Source organism: Schistocerca piceifrons, chromosome 4 (assembly GCF_021461385.2).
Source record: "Schistocerca piceifrons isolate TAMUIC-IGC-003096 chromosome 4, iqSchPice1.1, whole genome shotgun sequence".
NCBI lineage: Eukaryota > Metazoa > Arthropoda > Insecta > Orthoptera > Acrididae > Schistocerca > Schistocerca piceifrons.
In genome coordinates this window covers 95,918,902-95,930,300 of record NC_060141.1, presented here as the reverse complement: position 1 = coordinate 95,930,300, position 11,399 = coordinate 95,918,902, and the positions used below count along the sequence as shown (strand labels likewise).

General features: G+C 41.6%; 1 non-coding gene across 1 annotated transcript; it reads right to left on the bottom strand.

The window, feature by feature from the left end:
* Nucleotides 1-10,882: 10,882 nt before the first annotated feature.
* Trnap-cgg lies at nucleotides 10,883-10,957 on the bottom strand. The gene has a single exon. It is a non-coding gene; the product is annotated as a tRNA-Pro (tRNA).
* Nucleotides 10,958-11,399: the final 442 nt, after the last annotated feature.

Below are 11,399 nucleotides of genomic sequence, written 5' to 3'. Positions count from 1 at the left end.
CACATTGCAATATTTTGAAAGAAGAGAAATCTTGTTATTTACAGAAAGCGTGTACCATGTGCCGCGTATATAAGCGTAGAATGTGAGTTTCTCGAAGACATGTTAAACAGAAATATTTTAAACTAGCACCCTCTATCTCGTAAGGTGTCTACCCCGTGTTCACATGGAATGTGTTTTACAGGTTTGGTATAGACGGAATCGTAAAAGATAACATAATTTGCAATTCTTTTTCATAAGTAAATCTTTACTTAATTTTCCCCACATTGAAAGAATAAACCTTTATACAGGGTGTTACAAAAAGGTACGGCCAAACTTTCAGGAAACATTCCTCACACACAAATAAAGAAAAGATGTTGTGTGGACATGTGTCCGGAAACGCTTAATTTCCATGTTAGAGCTCATTTTAGTTCCGTCCACCTACGCTCAATGGTGCACGTTATCATGATTTCATATGGGATACTCTACCTGTGCTGCTAGAACATGTGCCTTTACAAGTACGACACAACATGTGGTTCATGCGCGATGGAGCTCCTGCACATTTCAGTCGAAGTGTTCATACGCTTCTCAACAACAGATTCGGTGACCGATGGATTGGTAGAGGTGGACCAATTCCATGGCCTCCACGCTCTCCTGACCTCAACCCTCTTGACTTTCGTTTATGGGGGCATTTGAAAGCTATTGTCTACGCAACCCCGGTACCAAATGTAGAGACTCTTAGTGCTCGTATTGTGGACGGCTGTGATACAATACGCCATTCTCCAGGGCTGCATCAGCGCATCAGGGATTCCATGCGACGGAGGGTGGATGCATGTATCCTCGCTAACGGAGGACATTTTGAACATTTCCTGTATCAAAGTGCTTGAAGTCACGCTGGTACGTTCTGTTGCTGTGTGTTTCCATTCCATGATTAATGTGATTTGAAGAGAAGTAATAAAATGAGCTCTAACATGGTAAGTAAGCGTTTCCGGACAAATGTCCACATAACATATTTTCTTTCTTTGTGTGTGAGGAATGTTTCCTGAAAGTTTGGCCCTACCTTTTTGTAACACCCTGTATAATACTGAAATGTTGATTATAGACCGAAATACATATTTTATTGTCTGCCACGTGGTTGTAAATCCAAGGTGCTGACTCTAAATTAGTTGATATGAAATCACATGTGGTTACTTCAACACAGCACTAACTAAGCTACCTAACGACCATTATATCGATGGTACGTTAATCGACTTGTCTTTCTTCCGTCCAAGAACACTACTGTGCAATTCTATTAGATGTTACAGAGAAAGTGGACGGGGGGACGCCATATGATAATCCGGATCTGACGCCTCCTGTCACTATTGACTAAATTGCGTGGGAGAAAATACATTTGACTAAGCAGGCTCAAGGAACAGAGAGATTTTTCTGAATAGGGACAAACTGCAGAGAGCGTTCCCTGAGACGACAACGTGCAAATGAACAGGTGGCCCGAAATGCAATACGTGGGAGGTTCCACTCTTAAAGATAGAGATAAAAGATCTTTGACAGTGTAATTTTCTGTGACTGAAGGCATATTCCAAGCAGTTGGGAATGTTACGTCTGAACTAGTGTTTGATCTCCACATTCAAAATGGTAGTAATTTTGAAAGTGACAGTGGCACGGCCACAGATCCACACAAAGGGGCATCTCCTCTCCTCCCGAACAGGCCATGAAGGCCCCAAGGTATCGACCGGCCGTCTTGTCATCCACAGCCCACAGGCGTCACTGGATGCGGATATGGAGGGGTATGTGGTCAGCACACCGCTCTCCCGGCCGTAGGACAGTTTCCAAGACCAGAACCACTACTTCTCAATCAAGTAGCTCCTCAGCTTGCCCCACAAGGGCTGAGTGCACCCCGCTTGCCAACAGTGCTCGGCAGACCGGATGGTCACCCATCCAAGTGATAGCTCAGAAGGGGCATCTACTTCACTGTTATTGCCGACTCACTACGGGGTGGACGAGTGCGTGTACCGCAGCGCTGAGAAACGCTGACCCGGTATACCAGCCAATAACAGGCCGAGATTGTCTTCAAATGCGGACAGACAAATGGCAACGGGCAGGCGACAGCACACTGTACCGGGAAGTGCACTATACATTATTTGCTACAGTGTTCCGTAGTTTGTCTGAGAGAGGCTTCTTTATGGAGAATGTGCAATGAAATGCGGTTGCTGCTGGTACGTACAGAGGCCTTAGTAAAACATGTGCGAAACATTAAAGATACCCTAAAATTTTTTTAAATGCAAATCGTTTTATTGTTTCTCAAACTATTTTCCTCTTAAATTTATACATTTCTGCATGCGTTAGAAGCGACTTTGATAGGATTCAACAGCATCTTGATGTGATTAAAATCACGGTTTCCGCATTTTTGCTTGACACAAGGGAACAAAATTCTATAGGTGATGAATCAGGTGAATACGAGCAAGGGGACGTTGTTTTAATAGTTTTTCTCCGTCAGGCAATCAATTGTTTGACGTGGAGTGTAACAGCTGTCATTTTCATAACGCAGTACAGTGTGACGTTGGAAGCTGTTGCTTCTGAATTCATTGACGACTTGTCGCGTACAAACTGTTGTGCACCAGTCGGTATTAACTGTTCTTCGATCCTCTAACGCAACAGGAGGATATGTTCAGTATAACCAAAGAAAGAACAGAACAATTTCCTTGGACGTGCTTCGAGAACCGTCCACTCCCTTGTTGGCATCAGTTCGTCCAGGAAGACCACACAGTTGACTACTACTAAATTTCTACCTCACGCGAAGAGTTCCAAGTTAGGATTCTTTATAAGGGATACACTATCTGTTTAAACGTTTACGAATAGGTAACACTTTCAGCGAAGTGTCTGATTATCTGTGGATAATTGGTAGCCTATTCTTCCTCAAGAGTCGAAACCAGTGGAGATAGTGATGTCGGACGCTGTTGCGTGAAGCGAAGTCGATGCTATGACTTATCCCAATGGTGTCCAATTGGGGTCAGGTCGGAACTGTGGACAGAGAAGTCTGTGTCAAGAATTTTTTCGCCAACCGGTGCCTCACAGACGCTACTTTAGTACAGGATGCTTATCACGCTGATACGAAAATCATGGACGATAAATAGTTTAGACAAGAAGAGAATAGAAGCTTTCGAAATTTGGTGGTACAGAAGAATGTTGAACATTGGATCGGTAGATCACGTAACTGATGAGGAGGACTGAACACAAGTGGGGAGAAGAGGAATTTGTGGCACAACTTGACTAGAAGAAGGGTTCGGTTGGTAGGACACGTTCTGAGGCATCAAGGGATCATCAGTTTAGTATTGGAGGGAGGCGTGGAGGGTAAAACCCGTAGAGGTGGACCAAGGCACGAATACACTAAACAGATTCAGAAATATGTAGGTTGCTGTAGTTACTCGGAGATGAAGAAGCTTGCACAGGGTAGAGTAACATGGAGAGCTGCATCAAACCAGTCTCTGGACTGAAGACCACAACAACTACAACTACAAAAATCATTGAACCCAAAACGTTCCTCTACTGTAGGCAATAGTGCTGTAAAATGTGTTTATAAGCTTCCACATTTAGCGTTCTATCAAGAGCAATAAGAGCAGCATGCTTCAACTACGAAAATCAGCTCCACGCCCTAACAGCATCCCCTCCATATTTCAGTACTGGCACTACACATGATGGCAGATAACGTGCTCCAGGCACCCGCCAAACCCAGACACTTCCATCGGATCACCACAGGTTACAGAGTGATTCATCACTACAAACCAGTAGTCCCCAATCTTCCATCGGCCACTGGCGTCACTCTTTACCCCGCCTTGACCTCCGCTTACCACTGATTGCAGGAAAGTTTGGTTTGTGAAGAGCTGCTCGACCATTGTACCTTATTCTTCTGAACTCCCTACGCACAGTAGTTTTAGTAGCTGGACTGCTGGTAGTATATGAAGCTCACTTGATTCTTTTTGCTGATTTCATGCGATCTTTTACAGCCGCCCTCCGCAATGCTCGACTGTCCAAGTTCGCTAGTACTCGAGATCTACTCAGTCTTGGTTCAGCTGTGGTCGCTCTTTCGGGTTTTGACTTCATTATCATATCACCAAGAGTCAAAATGGGCCGCTTTAAAAAAAATGGTTCAAATGGCTCTGAGCACTACGGGACTTAACTTCTGAGGTCATCAGGCCCCTAGAACTTAGAACTACTTAAACTTAACTAACCTAAGGACATCACACACATCCATACCCGAGGCAGGATTCGAACCTGCGACCGTAGCGGTCGCGCGTTTCCCGACTGTAGCGCCTAGAACCGCTCGGCCACTCCGGCCGGCCTTCCTTTTGTATTGGCACATCCGCTTCTCGTGACTTCCACTGTAAAATTCCGCATTATATGTTTGTATCCGGATACTAGATAGTGAGTACATTTTCACGACTGAGCTATCTGCACATTTCTTTACCCCAGTTGACACAAGCCTCTTTTTGAGCTTCTGTCAAATTGTGCAGAAACCATCAGGAAAAAAAAATTCCTTTACTTTACGTCTATGGTCACAAATTTTTTGTCTTCAGGCCATCGGTTTCGGTCTATAATGACCGTCTTCAGGTCCATTTTATAAAAACATGTCCTAATGTACTGCATCAATAGTGACATCGTCAAATATTTTACGATGCTGGCACTGATTTTGTGTGTAACATTTGACGATGCCACTATGGCTGCAATACATTAAGACATGTTTTTATAAAACAGACCTGAAGATAGTCATTATGGACCGAAACAGGTAATCTGATGACAAAAAATTTGTGACCGTAGAGTAAACTACATGAAATGTATTCTGCATTCGGGTCTGTTTTATTCGCGACCATGTCGCAGCTTGTGAAGCATCAGGAAAGGACCACTTTCACTGATAGATGGAACACACTGCTGTCTGCAGTCTGTCTAACGATTTATCTACTCAGACGTCCCGGTCCTCTTTAAATTTACTGCATAAAGTATCGATGGTTTGTGGGCCTTACCCCAATTGTCCCCATCTTTCACGAAACTCGTCACTGGCGGTAATAGGACCACGACGCATACTCCTCATGAAAACAGTCCGTCCTGAAGATGATTGATTGATTACCAAAAGATGAACGAAGGCATTCGAAGCGTTGTTGTTGAGCTGGGATTTTACTAAACTCACCAATGAAAAGTCTCTGTGTTTTTATAACACTGTAAACAAACTACAAGGCCAATTCCAGAGCTTCCGTTGCTTTGACAATAACAATTACTAAAGTTTAGAGCAATAAGAGCGACAATTTTCAACGTCTCCATCTAGCGATCCACATGCTGGATTGATGAAGTGCAGCAGTTATACGAGAACTCTGAGAATCCCACAGTCATATTGCCCTACGTGGAGAAACATGATCACAAATAATTTCAGTATGCAATATTTCTACCAGTTTCTCTGTTGTAACAATGGTTTCAAATGAAATATTTTTTCTTAATATGAAACGTTTTTCTGGTGTATTTTTGCGTCCTGATTTCAAGTAAAGTTCATAAAATGCTTAATCACGTGCAGATTGGAAATAAGTTGAGAATTTCTTTGAGTTACCGAATATGCAAGATGTAGTTACTTACTCATTATATTGGATAGTCGTTCAGAAAAAAAGCACTTGTATCAGAAAATCAGACGAAGCAGGATACCAAAATCTGCAGAGAAAAACATGCTACTTGATTTTTTGATGGACTGAAAGAGATATTCCTGCCTCCGCTTCATGTAAATTTTGAAGTTACGAAACTATTTATAAATCCATTACCAAAAGATAGTGACACTTTCAAGGATATGACAAGCAGGTTTCGGAGGTTTTCAGAGGAAGTTCTGACCAGACCTGATATTCCGACACAAACGGAAGACGGGACGTTTGAAGGCAAAAATCGAAGTTGTCTAAAGTTTCTCCGCATCTACAGAGAGCCTGGTTATCAGAATATAACAAGAACCATGCTTGATAACTTAAAATAAGCTTGAAGCTGCACTCCTGTAATCTTACGTCAACTGTTTCAAGAAAATCTAGGTGCTGTGAGAGAGGAAAGCGCAGAAAGGTCCCATCATGCGGCTGAATAAATGGAATTGTTTCATCACGGCCGATGGAAAGCATAGTAGTCGATTATTGATGGATGCCGCATTAATAGTGACCACTGCCAGTGCGCAAAAGAAAAAGTACAAAATGAAGTTTTGAGTGGGAGAAGAGAGGCATTAAGATTTATGCCTTTGTTTTAGTACTGAAGAGCATAAGCCTTCAAAATAAATGAACACATTTATAATCAACAGAACAGTTTCGGTTGATGCTGATACTAATTACGAAAAACGTACAAGAAACTTGTGAAGGTCGATGTTACGTCATTTTACATTTGTTTCTGCCAGCCATCTTGTGAAGTCCCATAGTAGTCGTGCCAGCCTCCACACCAGCACATTACAAACGGAGTGACTTCTAGAAAGATGACGTATCATGAAGGCCCTGAAATGCTAATTTTCCTGTATTCGCCACTCCAGTATAGTCCTCCATAGTTGTGGAATTCTCATTCCTCCAGAAGTGTTTCATTTTTTACCAATAACCTCAACCCCCCCCCCCCCCCCCCATAAACTTCTGATTCTTTATAGGTATGGAACTCTCATGTCCCAGACAGATTCAAATGTCCGATTATTTTACAAATGAGTTAATGTGTTAACCTAGGCATTTACGCATCTGAATGTTTACGACCTCATATCTCCTGATCTATGTGACGTACAACGATATAATTCTGCAGGCACATTCATTGGTATAATTGATTAATGTCTGAAAAAATGAGTTACTTTTAGAGCTACTGGTAAAGAAGTAACGACTTAAAATGTCATGCCTGGTGCTAAAGTTTCACTGCATGAACAGCGAGAATGAAGTAGGCGATAAATTTATTCAGTATTTCATTATTTTATGATGGCTGTCAGCGAGAAAGAGTTCAGATAAGATTTGAAAATGTGGGTAAAGGTCTCTTTCTCGTCTTCAAATACTGGCTGAATATAGTCTGGTTAATTCGCGTGCTGTGAATTATGCTGCCTCAAGATACAACACAGTTTCTAAGTGTAATACTCGTTTTATGTAAAATCTTTAATGCAACGTTACACTTCTTAATCTGTAAGTTATGACAGAATTTTAAATTTTCAAAATCGGTCTGTAATTATTTGAAATACTGAAAATAAATTTTTTTGGCCCTGGAAGCCGTTGGAGCGTCAAGCTGCAATTAGGGCAAATTACCGTTTAAGCCAGTTGGTAATAAATTACTGACTTCGTTAAACCAGCCTGTAACAACTGAAATGCGAAAGAAAGCATGTGTCGCACAAACTACGTTCTAATCATAGTCTCTCATCTATTTCTCTCTCTCTCTCTCTCTCTCTCTCTCTCTCTCTCATCTAATTTATCTCTCTCTCTCTCTCACTCAATGCGCTTTCATACATCACCACATCGTTTTTTACGAACAATATACTCACAAGTAAATTCACCTTGTTTTTTACAAACAATATTGCCACAGGAAAATTCATTTGATAGATGTTAGAGCCGTGCTGCATTCGTGCTGCAATTTTAGACACCACTTCCACATAATGCTTGTTATCATTTGCGGCAGGACTAACTGAAGTGAGTCTACGTAGTAAATATGGTCAAGTTTCTTCTACCACGCACTGCTTTCTTCGTTAAACAGTCGACAACTTCATTTCCTCTTACGTCACAACGCCTCATCGCCTGCTCCATGGTAATCTAATAATTTAACTAGACTGTCGGTTTTACTACTGACATATCGAACTGCTATTACTCTTGCGTCATGACTGACATCAACGTTTAAGGCGAATCAGACAGGATTAAAACCATTTCTGCTTCCATTTTAAGTCCTTTTTCAACTGCTAACACAAAGATATTCGGATTAAGTCTGAATTGTTCACCTTGCTGTGTTTTTATAGACATAGAATAGATGTATAATAGCTTTTGTAGAACTGCCGGACACTCCCCGGTCAATAAGAAAATTTTCTATTTATGTTACATTTCAGATTCAGAAAACTCGAATATTCACGGTGAAATAGGCTGAAGTAAAGCTACATCACTTCAGGTGACTGAAAAGCTCATTGCCTCCTCTCTACATATACGCCTCTCATGATCCTAGTCTTCCTTCGAGCCATTTTCTCCATCAGGTTCTGCCATCTTGCCTACCGCGGCGTAAATCTTATGCGCCGTTAATGGAAAGCGCACCGCTCTTTTTTGTATTGAGACGGTAACTGATATGTACTATTGGGTGGTATAAATGTTTTATGCCCCTAAAGATAGGCAAACTAACTTACATCATTCACACACGGCGTAGATGTGAGTTGGGCTCTCTACTTCAAGATGCGTGAAATCATTTCCGGTGCAATTTTATTTTGCCCACAAACAGACTATTTCGTCTCACCAACAGTTCGCAGTTAACGCTCCCAAATGAAAGGGTCTCTTTAAATTTGATGATTTATCACAGTCTCTGAAGAAATATACTTCTAGTGTAATCAAGAATTTAAGAAGGAAATTAACAATACGAATCAACCGAAAACAACAGTGGAAATGGAGATAGGTCAACATTTTGACTATTTTATCGGTGTTTTATCACTGTAGTACGTTTTGACCCAGCAATCAGTTTCTTGTAGTAGATAGCGTGCCACATGTGGACCCATCAGGTCAATACCACATGGACTGTAATCAATATTTTATGCAAACTGTTACATGTTAACAGGTGATATCGAGTGTACACAAAGAAAGGCAGTGCCAAGTTTAATATCTCGAAGCCATTGAAAAAGACTAATATTTCACGAAAAATTTGATTGGAAGGACAAACAACAGTATTTTTAGTGATAGATAGACGAATATTATTCAGTCCTCCACTTATCGCATCGGTGAAGAAAGCGAAGTTAAAAAGAAAAAGAAAGAAAACATGTTCTGATGCATATAAACATTCGTTCTCCCTAAGTTCCCTCCGAAAATTGAACAAGAAAAAGTTATGGTAAAGCAAAAAGTATGTGGCGAGGTACATTTTTGTTATTTTAAGTGTTCAGCTGAGATATCAAAGTCGACAAAAGCGTTGGGCATTTCATTTCATTGGTTCCCCCTTAGTTAGCTGTTTAAAAAGCTAAGTTACACAGTTTTACATCAAACTTCTCAATTTTACTGCTGTGCGACGTATAAGGGGCAGTCAAATGATAATGAGAAGGTTGCAAAAAAGTTATGTAAACTCTTTGTTATTTCAAAACTAATCATCACAACTATTAATACACTTACCCGCTGTGAGAAAAGATGATACGTGTCCTCGTGGAAAACTGTTTGTGGTTGCCTATGCATGCATGGTTGTACCCAGGCGACCATCTCTTCGTCTGAAGTAAATCAACGGCCAGGAATTTATTTCTTCAGGACTCCAAAAATTTTAAAATCGCGTGGGGGGAGATTGGGACTGTATGGGGGATGTGTGAGGGCTTTCCAGCGAAACTTCTGTAGCGTAGTAGAAACAACCTTGGGAACATGTCTTGTCTCACTGTGGGACAAATGTACTCATAGCCATTACTTTGGAATAATAAAGAGTTTACTTACTTTTTCCATATGTCTCGTTTTCATTTCACTGATCCTTATACAAGTTCGTCAGAAAATATTTAATGAATTTGGGATGGCACATACCTAAGTAAAAAGTATCTCCCTTTGTAGTTAAAAACGCCGAACATTGCTAGCGTGAATTCATCTGGAACGTGCCATTTCTACTAGAAAGTACTTTGTCGGATGCGATTATAAAATGTCTCAGTCACTATCCTTAGGTTATGAGATATATCCTAATACGTTACTTGCGCGTTATCTTCAGCAGTTTCAGTTCGCAGACAGATAACTTGCCCATCATTCTCAGCGAGAGAAAACGTGTAAATTAATTGTTAAAACAGAGCATCGTTGCAATTAAAACCTGTTGCTGCACTTTTCAGAGCAACCACAAAGACAAAGCAACTGATATTTCCGCCTTTTGGAGCAAACTCTTCTGTACCGTATTGATAGCTGTGTTGCAGGTTTCTTACCGCCAATAGCTCGGTGCGAGCATACAAAGAGGAAAGACCTGCTGTCTTATCGCTGGCTATTTGCCTCAGATAGCGAAATAACGGTCACATGCTATCGCTTCCTTCAAACGATCAGCTTCCCAGGAATGGGAATAAAAGTTCCATTTTTTCATCATAAGAAGTGATGCGTTAGTTTTCATCAGTATCATTGAAGACCTCCACACATGCTTCAAGGAGGAAAGTAATGAATGATTATTGTCCATTAGAAGCACCTACCGTAGAAATAGCAGAATGGACGAGCCAACACATTAACGAAAAATAAATAAGAACTGCCCGTCACAGCCAGTCGATCAATAAACTGTTGTTGCGATACCATTGTGATGAGAATAAGTTTCATTCATGTTGTAGCCTAATACCGTACTGTGAACCGGCAGAGAAAACTGTTTTTCTCAGAGCAGTGATGAAGCTCACACTTTTGACAAGTAGAGAGGCCTGCTGATTTTGCTACGTAAGCAGCAAACTTCTGTCATGGTAATATAGTGATAGTAAAATAGACTGTTGTTATCTGTCACGTGCATAATATTTCAGTGATTCTGCGAACGTGATTAGTTTTGCAAAGGGTTCTTGGTTAGTAGCACACGTCAGAATTAGGCAAAATATATTTTATTTGGTAGCTCAAGCAGCAGACGCGCGCAGAATAACTCCGTGGAATAATTCATTTTTATTATTTTCAAGCTGTAGATAGGGCATCTCAGGTTACTGATATAACCACATGGCTGATCAGAATGAGATTTTCACTCTGCAGCGGAGTGTGCGCTGATATGAAACTTCCTGACAGATCAAAACTGTGTGCCCGACCGAGACTCGAACTCGGGACCTTTGCCTTCCGCGGGCAAGTGCTCTACCAACTGAGCTACCGAAGCACGACTCACGCCCGGTCCTCACAGCTTTACTTCTGCCAGTACCTCGTCTCCTACCTTCCAAACTTTACAGAAGCTCTCCTGCGAACCTTGCAGAACTAGCACTCCTGAAAGAAAGGATACTACGGAGAGAGTTTCATATCAGCGCACACTCCGCTGCAGAGTGAAAATCTCATTCTGGAAACATCACCCAGGCTGTGGCTAAGCCATGTCTCCGCAGTATCCTTTCTTTCAGGAGTGCTAGTTCTGCAAGGTTCGCAGGAGAGCTTCTGTAAAGTTTGGAAGGTAGGAGACGAGATACTGGCAGAAGTAAAGCTGTGAGGACCGGGCGTGAGTCGTGCTTCGGTAGCTCAGTTGGTAGAGCACTTGCCCGCGAAAGGCAAAGGTCCCGAGTTCGAGTCTCGGTCGGGCACACAGTTTTGATCTGCCAGGAAGTTTCACATGGC